We start from the raw sequence: 25,599 nt of genomic DNA, 5'->3' as shown, positions 1-25,599 counted from the left end.
CTGGAATAAGTAGCCCTTTGTATTTTAAGTTATTCGTTAAGGTTAAATGGCTTTATCTTCAAGCTTGTCCTGGGTAACTATTATAAGGTTAACCCTTCCATAGCAGTGAATCCAGATAAGTTTCTCAATTTTCTCTGAACCTGTCCAGACACAAACACATATGACTATGCCCTTGCTATGGTTCATAGCTGTTGCCTCAACATCTATTTTGATTTCCCAAAGCAGCACTGAACATCAAGGAGAAAAAGGTCACAAACCATGAAAGGCAGTTTCAGAAGGACAGAGAGAACCTCATCATTTGTTTCTTTTTTATTGGTAAGACAGATAGTAATCCTCAATAGTGTCCAGATACAACTAGATTATTGTGAGTCATATAGGGGTAACAAAAACCCAGCAAACCCACACAAACCAAAAGCCTAACCAGTCAGCTCCCTACGCAGTCCTGCTTGGCAGAGTCTTCACCCCAGCCACACATCCCCACAGATCATCATCCCCAAATCTCTCACAAATCTGGGTGCTCCTCGGCAACGTCACCTAGAAAGCAGATTCTTTTCTGCTTTAGTTTCTCTTTTCAAATTAGACTCTCCAAATGCTTTCCTAAAGCTCCTTCCAAAAACAAAGGAAGAGGAGATGTGAAGCTCATACCTAAACCAAGGGACATTTACACAAATCCATTGGGTACAATTAGGCAGACTGAGAATTAAACAACTTCTTGTAACCACTGCTATATGTAGTTGCTTGCTTTGGCAGTAAGAACCAAACATTGTTAGGTTTAATTACTCAAACAAACCACAACAGGATCATTTAAAAACACATTGTTGCCTCTTCCACAAGATGGAGTGCAGTGATAATATCTGAGAATTTTCAAATTGAATCAATATATCATGCCTCCCCTATGCTAGAAAAAGCCTTGAAAAACTTTATCCAACCACAGCAAAACAAGTCAGAAGCTCCAGTGGAGCAGGTTCTCACTGGTTAGTTATGCCTGTTTCAGATGGGAGGAGTTCAGAGTGTGTCCCACAAAACAAATAAGGTCCACAGGTTCTTTTCCTTATGCATTCCAAATGAGCAGCAGAACTTAACAGCAATTTTTCTCTGATGGGAACTTACAAGCAAAAAAGTGCTCACACTCACTTGTTACACAAGATGTAGGAATAAAGAAATAATTTTACTCAGTAAAGAATTTTTTAAAGCTGTCATAAAGAATTGCTTTTTCTCTGTATTGGCTTTGCAGTTCTCAGCCTTGTGGCTGCTGAACTCAATCAAGACCTGAACTTCTCAAAAATCAAAGCAGTATCAGTGCTTTGATTGGATGTAGCTGCTAGCATTCTGCTGGCATCCCATCAGCTGCATGCTTAAGAGATCCATTTGGGACAATGAGAAGCTTCCTCATTCTCTTCTTTCATGGTCTGAGTTCACTGTGAGCAGTTGTGATCTGATGTAGAGACTTGTTAGCTGGCAATCAGGCAAATGCACTTTGAATAGGAAAAGGGATTCTGAAAGACTCTTCCTTGTTTTAGACATCAAGTTTTGTAATACAATACAGAGTTTTCATATCAGTTTACATCCTTGTACAGCTATTTGTTATGATATAGTGAGTCTTGTCAATAATACATAATTACTGAAAGAACTACTGAAAACCACCAAAAGCTTCCCAGAACCATGCAGACTTTGGCTTGAAACTACAATTTATGGCCTTGCACTTCTCAGCATCAGCAGTCACTCTATCCCAGTTCGGAAGCGATAGGGCTGCCAATGCCACATACTGTGCGACCTTAACGTTGCTAACTATATCCTGTCTGGCAAACCTTCCTCCTTACCAAGTTAGCTGTGACATAAAGGCTTGTGAAAGCTAGTCCTTAAAAATCATCTAGCACAACTCTCTGTGATAAAGTGACTCTTAGAGATATACTGATTTTCCCTTTATGTACACAAGGACTGCAGTACCACCAAGCACATAACATATTTATGTCCCTGCCCGGCAGGAAGCTTGGAGCTCCTCTGCATTTGTTAATCCTGCTTTTCAGCATCTTTTACCTCAGTTTTTAAAGACACGCCTCCAACTTTACAGGAACAGCGTGCTGGCGCTGGGCGGTGAGCATTGGAAGGGGCGGCCTTGCGGAGCGGCTCAGCCCAGCCCGAGCTGCCCGCTGGTGCGGAGCGGAGGGTCGGCGGGGCCGCTCCACCGGGAGCGCCCACGGGCACCGGGGGCGGTGGGACCCGCTCGGCCCGAGCGTGCGCGCGCCCCCGGGAGGCGGAGCCGCGGCGCGGGCGGGGCTCGGCGGCGCTGCGGCGGCGGGACGGGCGGTGCGGGGAGAGCTGCTGGCGCCGGGCAGGGACGGGCGGAGGCAGGCAGGGGAGAGAGGCGCTGGCTCGCCTGCCTGCTCCTCAGTCCGGCGTTTCCGCGGCGCTGCTCGGGCAGCAGAGGCGCCGCCGAAGCCAATGGGGAGGCGGCGCTGAGCGGGCTGCCCTCCGCGGGAGTCGGCAGCCGAGGGCAGCGGCGCGGCGGGCGAGCAATGCCTCTCACTTCTCCGCTGGCGCTTCCTTTCCTCCTCCTTCTCCCGCTCCCGGCTCTGAAGCTTTTGTTTTCCCCAGCTGCTGCGATGGCAGGAAACTTCCCGGAGGGATGGGTTCAGGCCGCGCTTGTGCTGCGCCGGGCTCCGCAGGGCATCGGCCGCGCCGTGAGGTGAGCCGAGCCGGGGCGAGGAGCGCTGCCGGGCAGCAGCGGGAGCAGCTCCGCGGGGCCGGCGGGACGGGCGGCAGGAGTGGGGAGAGAGTTGCGCCGGGAGCGCCGCACGGTTATGCCGGTTCGCCCCAGCCGGGATCCCGCGGCCAGGAAGCCGCTCCAGCCCCGAGGATCCGTATCCGTGGGCTAGGACGGTTCGGGGGCCGGCGCCCCGAGGAGGCTGCGTGGGCACCGCGGAGCCGGGCGCCCCCTCTCCCAGTGGAGCCGCCGGAGCCGCGGGCGGGCAGCGAGGACGGGAGCGCTGCCAGCCCCAGGTGGGCGCTCTCGGCCGCGTCCCGTGGCCCGTCGGGCCGCCCGTGGGGGGTTTCCTTCTCCTCCCGCTCCGCCGTCGGCGGTGGTGCCGGCGCGGAGGCGGCGTGCGGGGGCCGCGCTTCCGCCGGGGTTCCGTCCCCGGGAGGTGGCCTGGCTCCCCTCGGCTCTCCTGGACCGGCCCTCCGGGCCGCTGGTCAGGGGCACGGGGTGGGGCTGGCTTCTTGCTGTCACCTGCTTCTTTAGGCTCCTGCTTGTGCACAACTCCTGAACCTGCCGGTGTCAGTACGGTGTGCGTGTGGCTCCTGGAAAAAAATAGAAGTGCCTCGCTTGGTTTTGATGATTTTTCATCTACTTAGACGAGTATGTCATTTTTATTTGGGTATGCTGCATGGTTTTCCTCATACTTGCTTTGTAAAAGTCAGATAATACAGTGCAGCCTACTATATATATATATATATATGTATGTATGTATGTATATATATATGTATGTATATATAAAACCCAAAGCATATAATGAAGTTTTCCTTGTAAATCAATAAAAACACTTTTCCAAGAAAACGGTTGATTTACGTAAAGATTTACAGGTAACATACATATTTTAAATGGTCAGAGCAAGTTAGATCCATGCCCAAGAGGGCTGTTAAATGAAATTGTTTGTCCTTACTGAAACCATGAATGCTTAAGCAGTGGCAAAAGGGTTTTGCGTAATGCATTTTCTGTGGGACATCTTACACATTCTAACATTAGAGCAAAGGTGTCAGAGGCATCAGATTATAAAAAGGGCAGTTTTAACTAGACCGTTTCTAGATAGATGAAAATGTAAAAAAACTTAAGATTTGTTTCAAGATTAATAACATGGAATAGCTGTGTATTGTCAGTTGTCAAATGTGTTTTTACTATTGTTTTTTTGCACAGTTCTCTATTGTGAAAACATATTTACCAAAATTGCTGTAGCTCCAGGATAACATAATAGACTCACCAGTAATTACATTTTTGGTCTACAGAAGCAAATTTGGTAATGACTAATAATTAGAAGAAAAATAATTTCTAAATAACCGTAATTTGAAATATTTACTGCCAAATGATCAGCTCTCAGAAGCACAGCCTCTTACGCTATTCTACATTATTCATGTAGAGGGTAGCCTTAGTGTCAGAATGTATTCTAAATGTGTAAATTTTGTCTTTTTTTAAACTGAGAAAATAAATGAGACTGTGGAAATTAGTAGATCATATGCGAAGTCTGCCTACTCAGAGGAAACAGGAAGAAGCTAAGATGAGCTCTACTAATTTCTAATTTTCTTCTTCTGTGCTACAGTGCGTAGGTGACTTTTGTCAGGTGGTGCTGATCAGGCAATGCTTATATGCTTCATCGTTGCATTTGCCACTTTTAAAATATTCCTCTAGGAATAATAGGAGATGAAGCCTGGAGAGGCTATGACCACTTCTCTGCAGCTAATTAAATGCACCCAAGGCTGTTTTCTGGTTCTGAAGCCAACTCTTGTGGATTGGCCCTTGTCAATGCTGCTAAACTCTCCTGCCTTCCAGAATGGGATAGCTGAGTACAAGCTAGTGATTGTGACTGGCACCTGGCCTGTGTTAAATCCAAAACCATACCTCAAAATTGCATGGGAGACCTGTAGCTGCCCTGCGTTAGAAGAATGCTGTGCCAGTCTGACAGTTCAGCAGTCTGTGACTGAGGGAATTCTGTTTCCTGGGAATAATTCCTGGCACTGCTTGATTTACTAGTGTGGACATAGTCTATCTGTAACATAGTCTATCTGCAGGTAGCCTTCCTTAACTCTGTACTCAATCATAGTGATTTAATTTCCATTCATTGAGGATCTCTGACACTATAAAATGCTGCTTTTCATGGTCAGCTGCTTAGAACTGGCAGAGCTTTCTTCCTTTCATCTCCACTTGTACACGTGGGTGAAGAGGGAGTAGGTGAACGCGTGGTGGCTTTCCCACTTCTCAGTAAAGGAGAGGTAAACAAGATCAGGGAAAGGCTTATGTGACTTGTTCTGCTTGTCTGGAAATGTGTTCCCAGGGCATTGCGTGTCCATAAGCAATCGTGATGGCTAGATGTGAATGCAGTCACATGGTGGTTTGCTACTTTCCTAATGTGTTACAAGGAGCAAGTTAGGCAGAGCAAATGTTGAGGATTTTTTCAATGCTCTAAAGGGTGTCAGACTTCATTGTTACAAATGAGGAAAGTGAGGCAAGAGGAAGTGTAACTATTATCTGAGGAAGCATAGTTGTAGGATCCAGAAGTAGAGTCTCAGATTGCAAATTGTTCTATCAGGTTGCAGTGCTTCTCATAGACATATAAAGTACTTCAATAGAATGGTGTACTTCTTATCTCTGTTATTTGCTGGCAGCCTTTATTTTGCTAACCTAGCTAGTAGTACAGTTTGAACTTAAATAGGGTAATTGTTTAACCATCTCATTTCCAGTTGAGAATAACACTTAGATACTTATGTAAACCTTACATACGTAATGGGATTGGGTAAATGTTCTAAAGTGCTTTCCCAAACTGGCAGCTGGCTCAGTGAAATTCCAGTTGATTTCATATGAATGAAACCTTGTAAAATACAGTTCTTAATATTGAGACATTTCAGTGCGTGCTTTAGGAGAAAGTTGAGCTATCCGTTTTTTTTTCATGTGTAAAAGCACTGATTCAGCAAGGTGACACATTGTCAGTGTCTGAGGAGTTCCACTGGTCTGAATGGCACTTTGAGAAATCTCTTGCATAACTGTAACCTAATTTACATCAATCTAGATGTTTATTATACACAAACCGTGTTTAAAAGAATACTATTAAGACCACGTAAGCCCAGAAGTGTTTGGAAATTTAAAGCTTTGAAGTGATGATGATGTGGCCTTTGGGAACTGTGCTTTATACTGTCTGGGACCAGGTTTTTTTCAGAGCACTTTGCATCTCAAATCAGGCAACCAAAATTAAAGAATGGTTATGATTTTTGCATCTCTTCCTTGATTTTTTCTCCTCCTGGGAGTTACTAAAGCAAGGCTTGAATTGTGTTGATTAGGTATGACATAGTGACAGAGAACAATTGTTGAGAAAGCAAGGTTTTGGACACTTGCTTATCTTGATGACTAATACACTTTCTAAAGGAAGCTGGATTCTGTGTGGATAAGTAGTATTTAGTCACATAGTTAAAGGCTATATCTTAGTGTTTAATTTCAGTTCTATAACTGCTACTTCTCAAGGCTTCAGAACTTGACTTTTGAACCATGATAGCATTAATTTTTTAACATAGTTTTTATGTATATAATTTCCTCAGTGCTTTTTTTCTAACCCCTAAAACAGATAGAAGCAAAAGGTGTATTTTTTTCTGGGGTATCTTTGATCACTTCTTATGTCTTTAGCAGATTTAGAACTCTCGAAATGCCAACTCAGGCTGTAACTGTGCAAGCTGTAGCAGTAGATCGTGATCAATAGGTGGATTGACAACAAAGGGAAATAGTATACTTTAAACATGGATTATGAAATAACCCACATTACCTCATAATTTTTATGTAATATGATGTCACTGACTTAAGGAGGATGGTGAAGCTTTAATGCTTTGTTTCCATTCTGTTGTCCACAGGGCAATGCTGTCTGGTGACTTTACTGTTGTTTTCCCTGCAATATTTTACTGACCTGTTTCTTCTGGGCCATCTTGTTGCCCAGCTGCTGCCTACATTTTTCTGCCAGATCCTTTTTTTTGTTGATGTAATATATAATTTGTAGTTGCTAGTCACTTCTGTTGGCCTGTTAGAATATTTTATCCTAATCTAGCGTGCAACCCTCTAGTTGCATGGGTCAGGTCAGCTGACCAAGCAGATCAGGTCAAGAAAGCAAAGGGGAAACAGGCTTTCAGATCCTATGCTTAGATTTTACAGGCTTTCTTGAGGAAATAATCACTGTTATAGCCTAAGTGGACTGAGGCTGGAGCATAGAACTACAGAATAATTGAGAGTGGAAGAGGCCTCAGGAGGTTGTGTAGGCCACCACTTGGCTCATTGCTGAGCCTGATTGAAAGTTAGATGAGGTTGCTCAGGATCATGTCCACTTGGGTTTTGAATATCACAGAAGATGGAGATTCCACAGCCTCTGTGAGTAACCTATTCTGGTGTTTGACCACTGTCACTATGAAGCTTTTTTCCTAAGGCCGAACTGAAGTGACCCATACCGTAGCCTGTGTGTGTTTTCTCTTGTCCTTTGTTGTGAACCTCCAAGAAGAGTCAGATCCTTGTGCTCATGAAAAGCAAAAAATATTTTTCAGATGCTTAATAACACACTCTCTGTCATGAATATAGATAGCTTTTGCCAAGCATGTAAAAACCTATCCTCTTCCAGTCAGGTTTGCACACCTTATTCAATAGCAGGCTGATCAAATCAGTTTAATTACTTTTTTGTTTCTGTGGGCAAAATGAAAATCTTTTGCTAGCCTTGCTTTTTGAAACAGGTGTGATATTTGAAATTTCTCCTTTCTTTCTCCCAGATGATCATGCATTGTATCTTCCATCAGGTGACTGCCTCATTACGTGCAGTGAAGGGATGCTGTTGGTTTAGGAGGTAAATCTAAGTCTTCAAGCTGAGCTTCTGAAAGCCAGCTATCTTGTCCTGTGATTGTGATTTTTTTTTCAGCCTTGTTAGGTGTATGGACCCCTGCATAGCAAATTTAAACCCCCTGACTATAGGCTACTTTCAGGGCTCTGTTAGAAATGATCTGCAGAGTACTGTGGTGGCACTGAGATGGTCTCAACTAGCCTTTCAGGCACAGTCAGTGGAGAAAATAAGCCTGTCCATAAGGTGGTTTATGATACATGTGGCTGTATTACTTGCTCAGTGTCTTTCTGCTTTGTATCATGAGAGTCTCAATGGCTCTTTTAGCCTTGCTATCCAGCTTTTAGGACAGCCACGTTTAGGCAAGGTTAATCCTTAATGAGCACCTTTTCAGTCCTTTTTTTTTCTTGTCATTGTTCAATATATGATCACATGTCTTATTTACAACCTATTCTGAATGCTTAATAATTAAACTTCCATGTATGTTTCTTCTGTGGTGGTGTTCATATCTATTATATCTCAGTTCTTAAGGAACATTTAAATTATCTTCATTACCTTATTGTCTTGTGCAAGTTATATTCTCATTTTAAAAACAGAAAAAGGGAAAAAAGTGATAGAAAAATGTTCACGAACAAGAGGTGTTCAGTTTGGGTTGCTTTGAGCAACAGGGGAAACCTTTGCAACAAAGCAGAAGAAAAAGCATGTATTTTTAATGCAAATTGCAAAATAATAATCCTGTCTTTCTAAAGATGTTTTAGAACTTCAAAACCTGACACTGCTTGGAAGTGGTTACTGCTACAAATCTTCTGCATCAGTAGCATAATTCACACAATTATCCCTTTCAAAGGATTGTACAAGGTTCATTGTGTATAATGATAGAAAAGAGACTGATATCTTGTGAAAAATAAAGGTGACTTTTTTTTGTCAGACTTGAAAAGTAATTTGAAAACACATTATATGTTGATTAAGTTCTTCAGTAGATAATACTCCAACAAGTCTTTTATTACTTGATCATTTTGATTTCCGCTCTTCTGTCAGTTGTCACTTCTCAATTTCTCTAGACCTTTTTCTTGAGACTTACATGAGACTTGTGGATATGTTTAGGAGTATTGAATGTAATATACACATGATATTTTGATGTCACTAGCTATATGTGTAGATGCTTTTGCACATCTAAACTCCAAAGTGCAGATAATGTTTTCAAATTGCATTTATATACAAATTACCTGTGCTTCATCTTATTACCAAAGTGATTTTAAGAACCAAAGTAAATGTCCAAATAAAAATCCAAACTTCCCACATTTAACCAAAGACATGTTATGAAACATTGAAGGAATATGTGTGCTGTATTTGCATTTCCATTCTCTCAACAGTGCGCTCATGCACACTAGTACCCCAGACCTTCATATGCTTATATTGAGTTCTCTGGGTAGAATTTGTGACCTGGAGAGGAACTACCTGTTTCTTTTTGAAGCAAAATCAACTGAATCACAGTGGGGTCTCCCACCACTTGTCTTATTTCTGGTGTGAAGGGTTCATGAGTTGGTAGAGTGGAGAAAAGCTGATTCCATCCGTCAGACTACTGAATTCATTCAGCATGTCTGCTGAAGCTCCAACTGTATCATTTATGATAAGGAGGTGACATTTAAAAGAAATTTGGCAATATTTAATAATGACTCATAAAGACATGTTGAGAATATTTATAACAGGGAGAAGTTGAATTATGCATTACTGATATTGGGACATCTGCAGCTACTATAAGAAATTTCCCTTGCATTTATTACAGGAATATGGATGGGGTTGAGTGCATTTGCTGACTGAAGTTGTTTTGCCTCCCCATTCCCTTCATTTTGATAAGAAGGCAATTTCCAACTACATTCATCTTTTCTTGAGATATCAAATCAAAGCATGAAATCTCAAGTAATAGCACTTCAACTGTTGAACTGCTAGATCCAAATAAACTGGATTAAATGTGTATTTTCAAGTCCACTGCAAATAATAGACTTGAAAAAGCATCTCCACTGTACACTGCCAATAGAGAGATATACTTCGATATATTATCGACAAGGCTGAAAATGTAACAGCCCTGGAATATTCTCTCTGTTTTCTGCGCTGTTTTGAAAGTTTGTCTCTGTTCTTGAATATGCAGCTATTTCAATAAATAGTCAGGTTCTTCGTTTCTTGATGCCAGTATAAATGAGTGTGAGTTAGGCATCGAATCAGAGGCTGACCAGTTGCTTTGGTGGTCTTCCAAAATTTCACACTTCTGAAATGATGAGACAGATGGGTGATCTTGATACCGTTGTGGTGTTTTGTTGTGGGCTCCTGACAAGCTTGGCAAGCTCCAGAGCACACTGAGGATCCCAACATCTTAACTCCAAAGAGGGGGGCACTGGTGAATCACTCCTGGGGTAGGCTGGTGTCAGCTGTTGACAGGGCAATTTCTGTTTTCTGAAACTACAGAACTGTGAAATGTAGAGACATACGTCTGAGTCAGATTATGAGGCAAATGTAGATACATAAGGGTATTAATGTATAGTACTGTTAAGAAACAAGAAAAATAAAATAAATACATGAAATGGTTTAGTTGAATTTGCTTTCCAGAAATGCATATTCTGTCTGACTACTGAGTAAGCTTATGTGGTTACTTCAAAGCTGTGTTGAAATTAGGTGAGATCAGTCTCAGCCCTAGTAGGAAGAAAATAGGGAGGGGTATGGTGTGTGTAAAAACAGATGCTGATAAGGAAACAGACTTACCTAAGACCTGAGGCTGGGGCTTCGTATTTATGAGCACTTTAACTAAAGTTGCCAGACGTTGCCCAAAGGCCTACCCAGTTCAGCCTGCTCAAATCTGTCTTCAGTTGCTGTCAGCAGGTCAGAGCAATATGGACTTGTGGGCCACTACTGTACAGTAGAGTCAGGTAAAGCTATGCAGGTTTGTCACTAAAATGGCTCAGTTATCCTCCAGGTCTTGAGCTAGCTTTCCTGAATATTTTGATTTGGGGATTTTTACACTCTTGATGTTTAAATGTTGCTGTTTGGGATTGGATTTTTAGTTTAGTTTGTATAGATGTTATTTATAGTTTAGATGCAAAAAGTTGAGGAGTAAGTATTTTTAAGACAAGTGGCTCTACTTTGTAACGTTATTAGCTCTCATCAGGCTTTCTTTGGCTGCTGTTAGTAGCATTGCATCCCAGGTCTTTTAAATTGCTTCTCTTAGAAAAACCTTAAGAGAACTGATTGACCATGTGCAGTTCTGAAGGCTCCTTCAGCTGGGCACAGTGAAACAAAGATGAGAGAAATATTTCTGAAATTCTTGGTGGAAGATATTCTCAGTACAGGAACCTCTTATTCAAACTAGAGCAGGGAAGTTTGTGTGTGTGTTTTAAGAACATTATTGCCTTTCCAGATTCATTTATACGCTCACTAATCATGATGACTGTATGCTGTTTAAAATATAAATGTTTTTGAGCCTATTTCCGGTGTATGAGAGGATATGGTTTGGGAATTTAGCTTTCTGCAACCAGATGGATTATAGTGTTGCTAAGGAAACAGACTATAAATGAAATGGCAACTGAATGTCCCTAGAACATCAGACTGCTTGAAGCTGGTATTTTAAACTCATTTAGGTGGGTAGATAGATGATGTGATGAGAAGTTAATTTCCTGTATTTTACAGTTCATTAATTTTTTATTGTTTTGTTAGTATTTACAAAAGGTACCTTAACTTCCCACTCAGACCACCTAGTGTGTGGGTCACTGAACAAAAATTTGCTATTGAAATTAGGAAATGGACAAAAGCTGTACAGTAAAACAGATCCAAAAATAATCATTTAGACGACTGACCAGTGGATAGATGACAACATAACAAAGACCTGGCAGCAATATGGTCCTGCTGAAAAACTGGGATGAGGAAGTGAACTGAAATTCTTCAAAGTTCTTTAGAAAGGATAGGACTACTATGGATCTGGTGGAGTTACAGATTTTTAACTTCATGTATAAAGTGTTTAACATCTGTGTTATACCTATTGGATATACATATACGAAGTTGCTCAGAGCTAGGGAACTGAATTGTGGTTTCAATACTTGGTTTGCCCAAGAAGAGACCTTGGCTCTTTTTTCCTAGTGCTTTTGCTGAAAATGTGTCAGGTTTCCAAACCAGGGTTATTGACTGATACAGCAGAGGTTTTTCTTCTTCTTACCATTGAGACGGGCATATCTGAGCCATTCTAACTAAGCATGTGGCTAATAGGGATAAAGACTTAAGTACACTGAGCCCACAGGACAGACAGCAACTGTTCCAGTTGATAAGATGGACTGACTGGACAAGGAGAAGGCAGGAAAAGTTCTACATAACCTGAAATACCTGCAGACCTCAGACCTTAAAAAGCATATAAATAAGATGTGAATCCTCCACTTACCAGTGTCTGCAATGTGAGAAGTAAAGTGCTTATTTGGCATTGCTGCTCTACTTCAAGTGCCTTATGTTCATGCAGTTAAAATCCCTTTGCAGGTTGATGGACTTGGAAACTGAAATGCTAGAGAAGGTAGTGGTACCCATGTTCTCAGCATGGTGTGAGTTGTGGTTTTAAGAGAAAAGGAATGACTAGACTATCTAAATGCAATATACTTAGAGTTGCACCCACTTCCAAAAAAACCCTGGTGATAGCAGATAGATAGATAGTGAAGGGCAACACAAAAACCTAACACAAGAGTCTGCTCTGCTGTTCTGAAGTTGTATGCCATGCATACAAGGGTGTAAATTCAAGCATATGGGCAAGTGGTTATAGCTTTTTTCAGATTTTTTATTATTTGTGAGGCATAACTACTCAAAACAAGACTGACATGGACTGAGCGTTTCACAGTCTGAGTTTGCTTAAGAAGAAAAGGAATAGTGAGCTGGGAGGAGAACAGGTGATGGTTGAGTCTGTAGAGCTTCAGAAACTTACCTTAGCTTCTTCTGTAAGAAAAAGGACATGTAGAAAGCTCTTGGTAAGATTGAAAGTGGTAAGAACTTGCCAAGCAAAGATAGTCTGTGAGCTAAATATGAAATCGAAGGCTAAGGAAGGTTTTCAAGTGTGTGCAGGTGGTCAGTAGAATTTCCCTTCTATGGTTTCTGAATTGAAATGAAACTGTTTTCAGTAAAACACATTCTGGAAAATAAGTCATTTTTCCATCAGTGTTAAACCTCCTCAATGTGTTTAAACCGTTATTTGGAGTACATTTGAGAGAACTGCTTCTGGTCTTTTCAGCCAGGTAGCCAACAGAGGTCATTGTGGAGATGGCTTTAAGTGCACTATAACTTTTCCCTTCATGTTTGTCAAATGACTGGAGTTACTGTATTTATGTGAGTATACATATGGATCTGAATCTGCCACTGTTTTTTCACTGGAACAGTAGCCAGGAACAGACTATAACTTCATAGTATGTGAAGGATGACTTTTTCTCTTTCATTGTCCCTTTGCTGAGGGACTTTGGGATTGAGCAAGTTTGTCATGGTGACTGTTTGTTCCCCAAGGATGCCTTGAATCTTTCCTGAAAGTCTCTCTCTTGTGACAAACAGTGTGTTCGTTGTGTGGTGGAAGGAGCTCTTGGACCCATAAGAGAGCTGGCAATAAAGAACATGCTGTGGATCAGGTTAACTATTGCTGCAAAGTGCCCATAGAGAGGGATGGTAGGAAGAAGATAGTGAGCCAGATGAAAATGTTCTTAAAAATTAATTGTGGCTATTGGTGGAATATTGGTTGAACCTGAATGAAAAATATTTTGAGGGAACTAATGTAAATGAACTGTACTGTAGCCAGATGTGGAACAGGTCTTGTTAGAGTGACTCTTTTTGTGTAAACAAAATAATCATATATAAACAGTTTTGACTTTTGTTGGAGAGATTTTGTAGATATATGTTAAATTCAACTGGATTGTCAATGGAAAAGATAATAGTGATTTGATAGGAAAAAAATCTATATAACTTATTTTTAACCGCTCTACGAGTTTAAAGCAGCTGCTACTAGAAACTTGACTATTATTACATCTGAAGAAGGAAAGTGGGATTGATTGAAATAGAGAGAAAATAATCAGAAGATTAGACAAAAATGCTTAACTTTAAATTAATCCCAGAGAAAGGCAGGAAAACTATATTTGTATTTTAAGTCTTGACACCTTCAGTAGAATCCTGATACAGAATCCTTAAAACAATGTTTGTAATATGTTGTCTCACACTGAGAGTTGTCCAGATGGGAACTCTTAATCTAACTGTCTTTTAATATCTAGTGTGAATAGATTTATAACTAGGATTGTTTCTCCAAAATAGTTGCTATCTTGAAAGTGTTATTCCAGTTGGCTGACATGAACCAAAAATAATTCTGAAGCTTTTAAAAAAAAAATTATATGGAGAACTATTAAGAATTAGATAGTTTATTTATTCTCTGTTTCTATGATATGAAAAATAAGTTACTATTGTAACATGTACTGATTTTTAGCAGACTCATTTAGACTAACAGCAAAGTGTAGGCTAATTCTGGGGGGAAAAAATCAAAGGAACACAAATAACTTATATTATTTTGTTGCATTAAGCATTTTATGTTTGTGTTTGGCTGAATAGAGATGGTAATAAGTATTGAAAAGAATCGCGTGTATGTATATGTATAAGAAGAAAAGTGTGTAATATAAATACATAAATATGCATATAAAGTAAATATTTGTTTAGTTCTCAGCTAAATCTTATGGTTGCAGCCTTTTAGTACCCTCAGAACAGGATGCTCCGATCAGCAGTGTTCCTGTTGCTGAAATACAGTCACCTCATTTAACTTTATACCAACACCTCCTCTCTGTGAGCCAAGTGACAAGAAGTAAGATCCATAACATCTGTATTGCAGCAGCAAGACTCTTGGGCAGGCACAGATTTAGCTGTAGCATGAGCGGAATCCCTGTGGGAAAACTAGAAGCAAGGCTGATTGCTTTGCTCTGGAACTAAACAAAATCCCAGGAACTTGTGTGCAGCACACTGTGTGAAGAAAGTACAAATGTGGTCATTCTAATCACTTTTCCATTAACATTCCTTTTTGTTAAAATAATCTTGTTTCAAGAAACAGGTACATTTTTATGGGAGAGAGCTTAAATTCCATCAAAGTAAAATTCTGTTGATGATGGTGTTGCCATTTTTGTAAGGTAAATTTTGTAAGCCCTGGCTTACAAAAGAAGACTGTGTGTTAACAGCTGTTGTCAAAACCACTGAAAAATAAGAAAATTCATCTTTTCCTGTTTTTAGCAGAAAGCAGTGCAATAGTGTATGTTGCGTACACTGGGGCACTACAGAGGAAGTAAGAATGATGTAATTCAAGGAACCTTTATGGATAACCTCTTTACCTTATGTTATATGAAGGTGAAACGTTTTCATAGAGTTCAGTCTTTCATTGAGAGAGCATACTGGAGAAGTTTCTGTAGTGGAAAAGCCGAAATAGTCATAGGACAACTCTGGTAAAGCTTTCTAACTTGAAGCAGATTTTTTAACTTGCCTATTATCTTCCGATAGATTGACTGTTGTTATGAATAAAGACAGCTTTCTTTATTTCACTTCATTTTTGCTCATGATTTTATTTTAATATCCCAAGAAAATGTTAGGGAAACTTGATAAAATATAACCATAGACAAGGTGCAAATAGATGTAGAGAGCTGCCAGTAAAGTACGTAACAAAAGTTATTACTCATTTGAAAAGCAATTTCATAATATTTTTAAGACCTTCTCTAGCCTGTCGCTAAGTCTATAATATAATCTGAATGCTTGTGGGAAACATTTTTAAATTTAGTGGTGTTTAAGATCCCTGTGACTTCTGCTATTTCAGTTCTTTGGAAATGACAGCTTGTGGTTTGGGGAATCGAAATAGATCTAACAAGATCTAAATTTCTCTGTGTTCATCAGTAAGAACAAGTTTTGCACCCTTCTTGCTTATGGTACAGCACTGTCTTGAATTAAAATACCTCTTACTATGCAGAAGCTAAATCTACAATTTATGCCTTAATCTGTGTACCCCAGCATCTCACAGCTTCAGGACAGAAAAGTGAAACTTTTAAATTTGCTTGTCAGAGTCTATTTTAGTCAAGCTTTGGGAGTGGGGAGCTGGGTTCAGGGATGAGTGAATGAATGAGGAAAAGGTCAGGACTACCCTTACAGAAGCTCTGCCAGGTCTAAATGCTGATATCATCAAGGCTGTAATTCCACAAGTAGAGCTCTTTGCAGAAACAGGAATCCTCACATTCCAATTTCATGAAGGGTTACAGAGCTTTTCCCCTCTGTTCTTACAAAAAAGACATGACTAATCATTTATAATGGAGGGGAAAAAAGGAATGCTGTTATGAAACAGTGTTAACCTATTGCCAACAGAAAACTACCTAAAGCAATCCTGTCCAGTTAAGAGCAATCTCTGCAAGGTACTCAAATTTAGTAAAATTTTCCAGATTTACTTTGAAAAAGTACTTTTATTTTTTTCCTTCTTGGAGGCTCGAAGTGGAAGAACTTTGTAGTTTATAGCGATGTTTTGGATGCTTTTCTAAATTGATTTTAAAGATACTTTCATTTTAATGAGAGTTGGGAATATTTTCTGTGGTACTTTCTATGATCACTTGAGAAAAGAAATGGCTCTTATGTCAGAGAATATGCTTGTATGGTGGGAAGATCTTACAGGTTGTTGCTGTATTTAATCTGTCCAGGCTCCTGGCAGTTTTCTGCCTGCTTGCAAACCTGTTCGCTTCTTTGACACTTCAGAAAGAGGGAAGGTTAGCAGTTCATATTACTTATCTCACTAAAGAGGGAACAAACCAAATGGTGAAAGTCTATAATAATCCAATGGCTACATTTTATCTCTTTTATACATAGCTAAATCTGAGACTTGTATTTTTCCTTCCTTCTTTGTTCTGTAGAATAAATGTAAAGATTAAATTTGTATGCTAATGGAAAACAACTTGTATTAATAGATTATCATAAAAACCTTTCAGACACTGACTTCCCTTGTGGCTAGATAATGTGGTTTTTTTGCAGAAGGCAGATTTCTCAGCAGACATAAATCTGGTAAATCAGGTCTTATGTTTTGGGTGTTTAAAGTCCGTGTTAAGCTGGTTGCAGATACAGAAACTCAGCGCTTGAGTGACTGTAGGCGCCAGTACGTTCTGGGTGGTCTTCAAGTACGGTTTGTTCTTATTGCCATGTGAACTCATTCGTTGGTTTGTCCTTCAAGCTCTGTGTACAGCTTTTATTTAGAAACTTGTTCTTGAAGGATCCTGACATCTTTTGCTCCAGTGTGGAGGTGACTTAAGAGATGTTCCTAAAGCTTATTCTGACAGAATTTAAAACTTATGTAGCCTTTTAAAAAATAGCGTGTGAAAGTGTGTGTGGCCCATATCTTTGTTCTCTTGATTTTTATATATAAATAATATTTATAAACTAATTAGATCACCCAAGTCTATTAGTGTGACATAAACTCAGCTTTCAAGGCTCACTGAAATTTTATGGCTTCCTTCTAAGAATATCAGTAAAAGCTACATTGAAAATCGACTTTCTTAGTTAAGAACAGGTATGCCATGATAGAATGTGCAACTTTTTAGCTGTGTTAGGCCCAGTTTACAGAAATAATTTTAACTACCTAAGGTGTGATGATGATTGGTACAAGTGCATGTAAAGGAAGTGCTGAGATCCTGCACTGAAACTTTCATGGCTTATTCTTCCCCTCTAGACCTGTTTTCTTGCTCATTGTTTTTCTGATACTGTTATGCTAATATCTTTGCCATTTGGGCAAAATTTATTCATCATCTCTATGATGCTCAGTAATACCTCGTAGATTTAAATGTCATTTTTTTGAGAGTCTTTGGGGATATCGAGATCAGAGCCCTGATGGTTAAGGCCAAGCATGTATTTTCATAGATCCAATAAGACTTACAACAGCTAACAGCTGTGTGCTTGTCTACAAATGAAATAAATGTGTCTGAATGAGACCTAAAACAACATGTTACTCCAGTCCTGGCAAATGTTAGTATTAAATGGTGAGATTCTTATGATCTGTCTTTTGTTAGGAGACACAGTGTATTCTACTTTTCCCAATAAAAATAAAGTTTTTTTACAGGGAAAATTTTGCTATCCTGATCTTGTCCTGCCTTGAGAGTAAATATGTCACATTTTACTTACTTTATTTTTTTGGCAGGTTATTTGGGAAGGGAATACTTTGTTGAACACAACAGCACAAGATGACTTATGATTCCTGCTCTTCGTGGGAGCCTGTCTGGATTGGTATGCATTTTGTTTTGTTCATTGGTTTTTGGTTTGGTTTGGTTTTTTTTTGCTACACTGACATATAGTGATTGTATGTATAGTCCACTTAAAATTTAGGAAGCCAAGCATTTAAGAAACTTCCAGTTTGTTAGCTGTGTGTTAATAACTAGAAGGAGACTATGAATTAAAATAGTATATTTTCAGTAATGTTTTCAATGTTTACTGTTGTTCTAGGTACTACAGTATTTAATTAGCTCTTCATCATGAATATTAGTTATATGACCGTTGAGCTAGTGGGAAAGTTAGAAGGCGGGGAGATATGACAGTACAAGAAATGAACCTAGAACTGCGTAAGTCCTTTCACATGATCTACAACTTGAGAACATGAGTTTTCCTGAGAGCTAAGAAAATAGGATTATTCTTTACATTTTGCATATTTGTGGTTTGCAATAGTAATAATGATTCCCATGGCTGACATTTCTTGACAGTTAATGGCTCTCTGAATTAAGGACAGAAGGAAATACCCTCAAGAGGGCAATTAGTTGTACTAAATGACCCAAAGCAGAGGTGACTGTTTTCCCACAATTGCTACAGTAGTGTTTATAGAGTGGAAAAAAGGACAATTTCCTAAATTAAAGTAATGCCTCTTGTGAATAGTTTTATGGGTCACCTACTCATGCAGTGGAGTTGATTAGTTTCAATTTAGGATATGTAAATATGTATTAAAACTGAAAACTGCTGGTTCCTTTTAGGTAAGAACATTGTCCCTGCTGATTTGTGCTCTGACTCATTCTTTGCACTGGCTTTAGCAGAAAGGATTCCATTGCAATGTGTTCCTGCCTCTACTTAATTGCACAGGAAACAATGCTTGTTTCATATTGAGAGGGGTGTATGTCCTGGGCTGCTTTGTGTAATAACAGGGTGTCAGAGAGCACATACTCGAGTATTTTCTGTTGGCATATAAATTGTTTTGAAAACAAAATAAGCCCATGGCCTTCATGCTTGTTGTTATTGTTTTCCCCCTAGAAATACTTTGCTTTTTAAATTGATTTTATGTTACAAAAATAATTTTTGCCAAAGTTTGCCTTTAAAATAAAACCATTAATAGTAGCTATAAAACATGCAGAAGCTTCCCATTTGTAATCTTAAAACATCCCCAAGAAATAGGATCACTGTACCAGGCATTGCTAGCTTCAAGTTTCTGAATAAGAATGGTGTTTTTGTGTGCTAGACCAAATCTTGATGCTGATCAGTATTGAAAATATGCTTTTAGCAGACAAATATATTAAATCATTGAACATTTTGGCAGCTGTGTTCTGATCTGCATTAAACCTGTTATGGCACTGTTAGGTTTCCTGCTACTGATTTTGACTGATGTTGCCTTTGCATATAAGATATAATGTTTTATTTCCAGTTGAGCATGCTATCCGAATTTTGAACAGAAACCTTTTAGCTTCTAAAGCTGTTAAAAACAGATGCCATAGTTCTAGCAATAATTATATTTGATGAATGGAATTTGTGTGTTATTTAGCTTTAAGTATGTACTTTATTGAAATAATTGTGTCTATTATGTTCCATAAAAAGAAAGTTGCATATGAACGAGAACCTTGCTTGAGAGAATATGTGCATACACAGTAAATTTTAGCACTGAAATTGAAAACAGTGATTGTATGAACCTCTTTTGCATCTGAAAAGAACCTGTGAGAGCACATGTTCCAAAAGTGAGAATGCTGTGACAAAAGGGTATCTCTCTGCCTCTTGCTTGAGCACTTGACCATCAATAGCCTTACCCATTTAAACTATCAAAGCATGGTTGTCTTTTACAAGCTATGTGATTACCATTCAGGAATGACTGTGGCTTTGAAATGGCAGGATCTGTCTTTCTCAAAGAGCGAGAGAGAACTGATATAGAATTGCTGTGAAGTTATCTTAGTGGTTCCTTTCATCTTATATTTCTATCTTTACATAATTTTGGGGAAGTTGGAAGGGTAGGAAGAAGGATGGGGGAACACGTTTAATAATCATGTAGATGCTCATGGTAGAAGCCCTTTAAGTAGAGGAAAAGAAAAAGGACTTATGACTGCAATAGAAGGGATCCTCTTGAAATTACTGGCTAAATTGTCAGTCACTTTTATGAAGGATGATAGCTGAGAAAGAGCATTGCCTGCAGGTTAGATAAGTGTAAATCCAAATCACATCTGAACATGCGGACTCAGTATGCACTGCACAGAAAGATTTCATACCTCAGAGTGATTAAACAGAGTACAGAGAAGAGTGTTGCCTGGAAATCATCAGGAAGCAGTGAGCACAGGAGCAACACTCAACAGTTACTTTTTATGTTGGATCCAAAGCCTGCAGTCCTCTTACTAGGTTAGGTGTCTTCTTTGCAAGAGTTGATCAGTGCTCACTCTTTCGTCCTTGAAAAGATACGGCTGATGACTTATGCAACAGCCAAATGGCCTCCACTCATTTCTACTTTAAGCAGTTGGCTGGTCCAGGCAGCAGCTTGCATGAGGTCATTCTCCTTCTGTTAATGCCACACAGGAAAACATACAAACATCACACTGAGGGGAGGAAGCACAAAATAGGAGGTAGCTATTTGCACAGTGAGCTGGGATGGTGAGAGAGCATATGTGAGATTACTTTTCTTAGACACTTTTCCTGGGTTTGTTAGGAATAGGCTATAGATGTCTGTGAGTCCTTTGTCCTATAATCTGGATGCTCCTTGTCTTGAGAAATGTGGAGTAGCGCAATCTTTCTGACTGAATTAAGGGTGCAGAACATCTTTGCTCCTGCTCCCCTTGTCTGGTTCCTTCTGTTTAGAAGGAAAATTTATGATAAAGCAGTATTTTCTAAAACTTTGGTCCTTTACTGTGGAATATTAGAATTGTTTGGTTGGTTTTTGTTTGATTTTTTTCCTCTTTAAAGCTTTTATGATACGTGTTACCATCTAAGCCTCTGCTGAACTTCATACTTCAGAGTATAAAGTTATGTGGCATAAAGGATGTAAACTTAACCTAAGTAAGCAAATTCTGTTGTGTATATTTAAAGTTAGTCCAGTAACTGCATATGTATGTGCTCAAAAGTCTGTATTCAAATCAGATGGCCATGTACCCTTTGCTGTCAGCAGAGGGAGATGGGTGATTCACTTCTTCCTGACATGGACATCTATATAAAGATCATGTGAAATATGTCCTAAATTGCCTTCTTAATCCACAGAAGCTCTATGGCATCCACAACATCCTGTGGCAAATGTTTTCACAATTAATTGTGAAATAATAATTTCCAGATCTGGGCTCCTCAGAGACACGGACATACTGGAGAGAATAGAGTGAAGGGCTACAAAGATGATGAAGAGACTGGAGCATCCCTTCTGTGAGGAAAGGCTGAGAGAGCTGGGACTGTTCAGCCTGGAGCAGAGAAGGCTCAGGGGGATCTTATCAATGTGTGTATATATATATATATATATATATATACCTGAAGGGAAAGTGCAAAGAGGACAGTGCCAGGCTCTTTTCAGTCATGCCTAGTGACAGGGCCAGAGGCAATGGGCAGAAGCTGAAACATCAGGAAGCAATTTTTTTTCCACTCTCAGAGTGAGTGAGCACTGGGACAGATCCCTCAGAGAGGTTGTGGAGTCTATCCTTGGAGATACTCAAAAGCCACCTAGACATGGTCCTGGATGACTGACTCTAGGTGGTCCTGCTTGAGCAGAGAGGTTGGACAAGATGACCTCCAGAGGTACCTTCCAACCTCAACTAATCTGTGTTTTTGTGATTCCTTTGACTTTTCGTATTCTTATGTTATGAAAGACAGCAATCATTCACTTTCCCTGTGCCACTAATAACTCTGTAGACCTCTTATGATACCTTTTTCTAGTCACCTTTGAATAGAGATCGGGTGGTGCAGAATTGAACATAGTACTGAAGATAAGAAGGTGCCATGGATATGTACTGTAGCAGGTACCATATCTGAATACACTATATATATAGCTACCTCCCGGTTTTCTTCTCAGTGTCTTTGCTAACAATTCTGAGCACTTGGCTGATGTTTTCATAGGCCAGACTATGAAAATTTGAAGATTGTTTTTCTTCTGGGTAGTAATTATTGGTTTAGCACCTGTTACTGTGCAGATAACTTTTTTGCAGTCCAGGCATAGCTTTATCTCTAGCACTGAATTTTATTGGGCAGACTAGTAGCTTGCCACTACTCCTCAAGAAATCCTGTATGCCTTTTTATAGTTGATCTTAGTTTTTATTATATTGCCCTGAAAAACAGTTCATGTTCATCATCAGCAAATGTCATAGTTTTGCATTTCGCTCTTCTCTTCTGCAGGTTGATGAGCTTGGACCCTAGTATAGATTTTCTTTGTAGGATCATTCTGGTGACCTTTTTTCTCTGCAAAACTAACTGCTCCTTCTTTTGTTTCCTGTTTGAAACTGATTATTGTCTATAGGAGGGTTTTACATGTATCTAATGGCAGATTAGTTTCTTTTAGAGCCCTGTTGGAGAGACCTTGTCAAAGCCAATCAGAAATGCAAAAGTTACCTTTGCTGGCTTATTACTTACAGAGCTTTAAAAGATACTGCCCAGGGGATCTAATTTTCTTGCTCCAAGATTTTAAATCCAAAATGATTTGTTGAATTTATTCTCTTTTGCAGTCCCTGCAGAATGCTACAGCTTCCTTTCCTCTTCAGTGTTCTTGTCTTGTGGAGTCATAAACCTCAGTGGAACTTTGGGTGAGATTTTCTTGTTCATTGCTAAAATATTTCTTACTTATTCTGGAAAGTTCTGTTAACCTTTTCACTGTTGGTTCCATACTTTATTCTAAAAAATATATTAAAGAAGACTAGTAAAGGAAAAGTTTATAAAGACCAAAGAAAGAATAATTTCGGCTAATATAGATGCTTTAGCTTGTAATTAGTATTGAGGCTTTCTCTAAAAGAGTTAGTGTAAAAATAAAATTAAAGAGAAATAATGGGGGAAAAAATCTAGAATAAAGTTAATGGAATTTTTCATTTTTGCAAAAATGTCAATATACATAGCTAGTATACTTTTGCTGAGTTTTACAGTCTTTGAAATATAATAGGATAAAATAGAAAATTATGTCATTCCCTCCCATTCAAGCAGTCAAACCTCTAGGAAGTGGAATTTGTATGACTCTCTATTGTGTGACAAGCTTTTGGTAGCAGTGGGGCTACAGGGTTGGCTTCTGTGAGAAGCTTCCTCTGTGACCAGTAGAACCAACGTCAGTTGGTGCGAAGACGGACCCACCAGTGGCCAAGGCCAAGCCCATCAGTGATGGTGGAAGTGCCTCTGGGGTAACAGATTTAAGAATGGAGAAAAAGTTACTGTGCAGAAGCAAATTACAGCTGGAGAGAGGAGTGAGAATATGTAAGAGAGCTCTGCAGAAGGGAGGATGTACCCCAGGCACCAGAGCAGAGATTCCCCTACAGCCCGTGATGAAGGCCATGGTGAGGCAGCTGTGCCCCTGCAGCCCATGGAGGTCCACAGTGGAGCAGATTTCCACCTTCAGCTCCAGGAGGACCGCGGGCCAGCGAAGGTGGAGGCTGTGACCCCATGGGAAGCCTAGAGCAGGCTCCTGGAAGGACCTGTGACCCTTTGGAGGGAGGAACCTATGCTGGAGGAGGTTTACTGGCAGGACTTGTGACCCTGGGGGTGACCCATGCTGGAGCAGCCTGTTCCTGAAGGACTGCACCCTGTGGAAGGGACCCATGCTGGAGTGGTTCAAAGAAAAACTGCAGCCTGTAGGAAAGACTCATGTTGGAGAAGTCCATGGAGGACTGTCTCCCGTGGGAGGGACCCCATACTGGGGCAAGGGAAGAATGTGAGGAGTCTTCCCCTTGTGGAGGAAGGAGCAGCAGAGTAAACATGTGATGAACTGACTGCAACCCCTATTCCCTGTCTCTCTGCGTTGCTGGTGGGGAGGAGATAGAGCAAATTAGGCACAACGTTAAGCCCAGGAAGAAGGGAGGAGTGGGGTGAAGGTGTTTTTAAGACTTAGTTTTATTTTCTCATTACTCTACTTTAATTGTTAATAAATTAAGCTAACCATTATTTTTTTTGCCAGTGAAGTATTATCCAGTGAAAGGTAAACTTTTGATCCAACACGAAGCATGTGGTCCTTGTGTAAATTCATAAAAAAATTCCTTCCTCCCTTCACTTTTGCCCAACGTTGATACCAAGCAGAACCTGCTTAAATACCGCGGGCAGGATTTGTGCTACCAAACATAAGCTGTTTGTGTTAGCAGCACAAGCTTGTCACTGTGTGCAGAGATGGAGGAGATGCCCTCTGAAGATGGCTCTATCCCTTTTCTGATTATAAACATGAAAACAGCCAGAAGGGACTGTTGCAGTCATCCCGAATGAATGAGGTGAATCCCACTTTCTGTTTCTGTCTGTAGTGATCTGTTTTTTAAAAGGGCATAGAATCCATCTGGTTTCCAGCTTGATCAGATGCCAATGTGCTCTGAGAGTCTTTAATAGTCTTTAATAGTCCAAGATAGAGGGGAGGAGCTAGCACTGAAAAGGGGAGATAACTCTCAAATCTTTGTATTTTATTTATGAGAATGTGTACATGTAAGTACATGTAATAATACAATACTAATACAATACATGTAAAGATAGTAAATATGAGACAACACATGTAAACTATAAAAAGAAATGTTGCATTGTGTCAGTACCTAAAAGGGACCTGCAAGAAGGCTGGAGAGGGATTTTTTCCAAGGGTATGTAGTGATAGGGCAAGGGGCAGTGGCATTGAGCTGAAGTGAGGGAGAATTAGGCTAGATACTAGAAAGAAATTCTTTACTGTGAGGGTGGTGAGGGACTGGAACATGTTGCCCAGAGAAGTTGTGGATGCCCCATCCTTAGCAGTGTTTAAGGCCATGTTGGACAGGGCTCTGAGCAACCTGGTAAAACCTAGTGAAAGGTGGCAGTGGGGTTGGAACTGTATGACCTTTACAGTCCCTTCCAACCCAAACTATTCCATGACTGTATAATGGCAAGGGAGAGAGTTGAGAAGTCTAAGGATTAGATCTACAGAGAAAAAGAGGGTGTACACAGTTAAATTATTTGGGATACCAAGTCGAATTAACAAAGACATGCCTAGACCAGCAAAAGCAGGAAAACTTGCTGCCATGGGAAGAGTTGTAGTGAGCAAAGAAGAGATAGTTTCCTACATCTTGATATGAGTCAGTCTCTAAATGCAACAAATTGAGAAATACTTTTATCCTGTGGATAAGTTACTTGATAATTAGTAATAGGTTAGAATGTTTTGCATGTTTTTCCTGAGACATCTAATGTGGATGACTGACACAGAACCAAGAATTCTGTATTATGTACAGTAACTTGGATAGGTAGGCTTTTTAGTGCTTCCCAAAGAGGCAGATAGGCGATACTGAGACTATTTAAGCTATTTAAAAATGTCATTAAAGTTTCCATCTGTAGGCAATTCCAAACCAAAATAATGAAGTTAGTTTAAAAATTATGAGATTTAAGTAAAGATACTTACTTGATTTATTCACTCTTAATCAGTAAAGTTTGTTTTCAAACACAAAAGTTTTCCAACCTTGGTTATGATAAGTAGGGAAAAAAACTTGGTGAGTTGCGAGTATTGCATGGTATCAGCAGCACTACAGGAACAGGAGAGAAAGGCCAAATAGTAGGAGACTTCTGTGTCTGGTGCTTAAGTAAATTGTGTCAACCTGAAGTGTAAACATATATTAAAGGTGCTTTTTTCATTAAGGAAAGG

At 39.9% G+C, this 25,599-nt stretch overlaps 1 protein-coding gene across 1 annotated transcript in view; it reads left to right on the top strand.

Moving 5' to 3' along the window:
- Positions 1 to 2,537: 2,537 nt before the first annotated feature.
- GPR63 (G protein-coupled receptor 63) overlaps positions 2,538 to 25,599 on the top strand; it is a 29,055-nt gene continuing 5,993 nt past the window's right edge. The window contains exons 1-3 of the mRNA XM_051778206.1: positions 2,538 to 2,686; positions 17,758 to 17,843; positions 22,487 to 22,564. The gene's annotated coding sequence lies outside the window, so the exon portion shown is untranslated. The remainder of the gene's footprint in view (positions 2,687 to 17,757; positions 17,844 to 22,486; positions 22,565 to 25,599) is intronic.

The sequence above is a fragment of the Manacus candei genome, unplaced genomic scaffold, assembly GCF_025592945.1.
Source record: "Manacus candei isolate 608988 ecotype Guabito, Panama unplaced genomic scaffold, ASM2559294v1 h1tg000011l, whole genome shotgun sequence".
Lineage (NCBI taxonomy): Eukaryota > Metazoa > Chordata > Aves > Passeriformes > Pipridae > Manacus > Manacus candei.
Note: the sequence above shows the minus strand (reverse complement) of the source record. Positions and strands in the feature narration are given on the sequence as shown.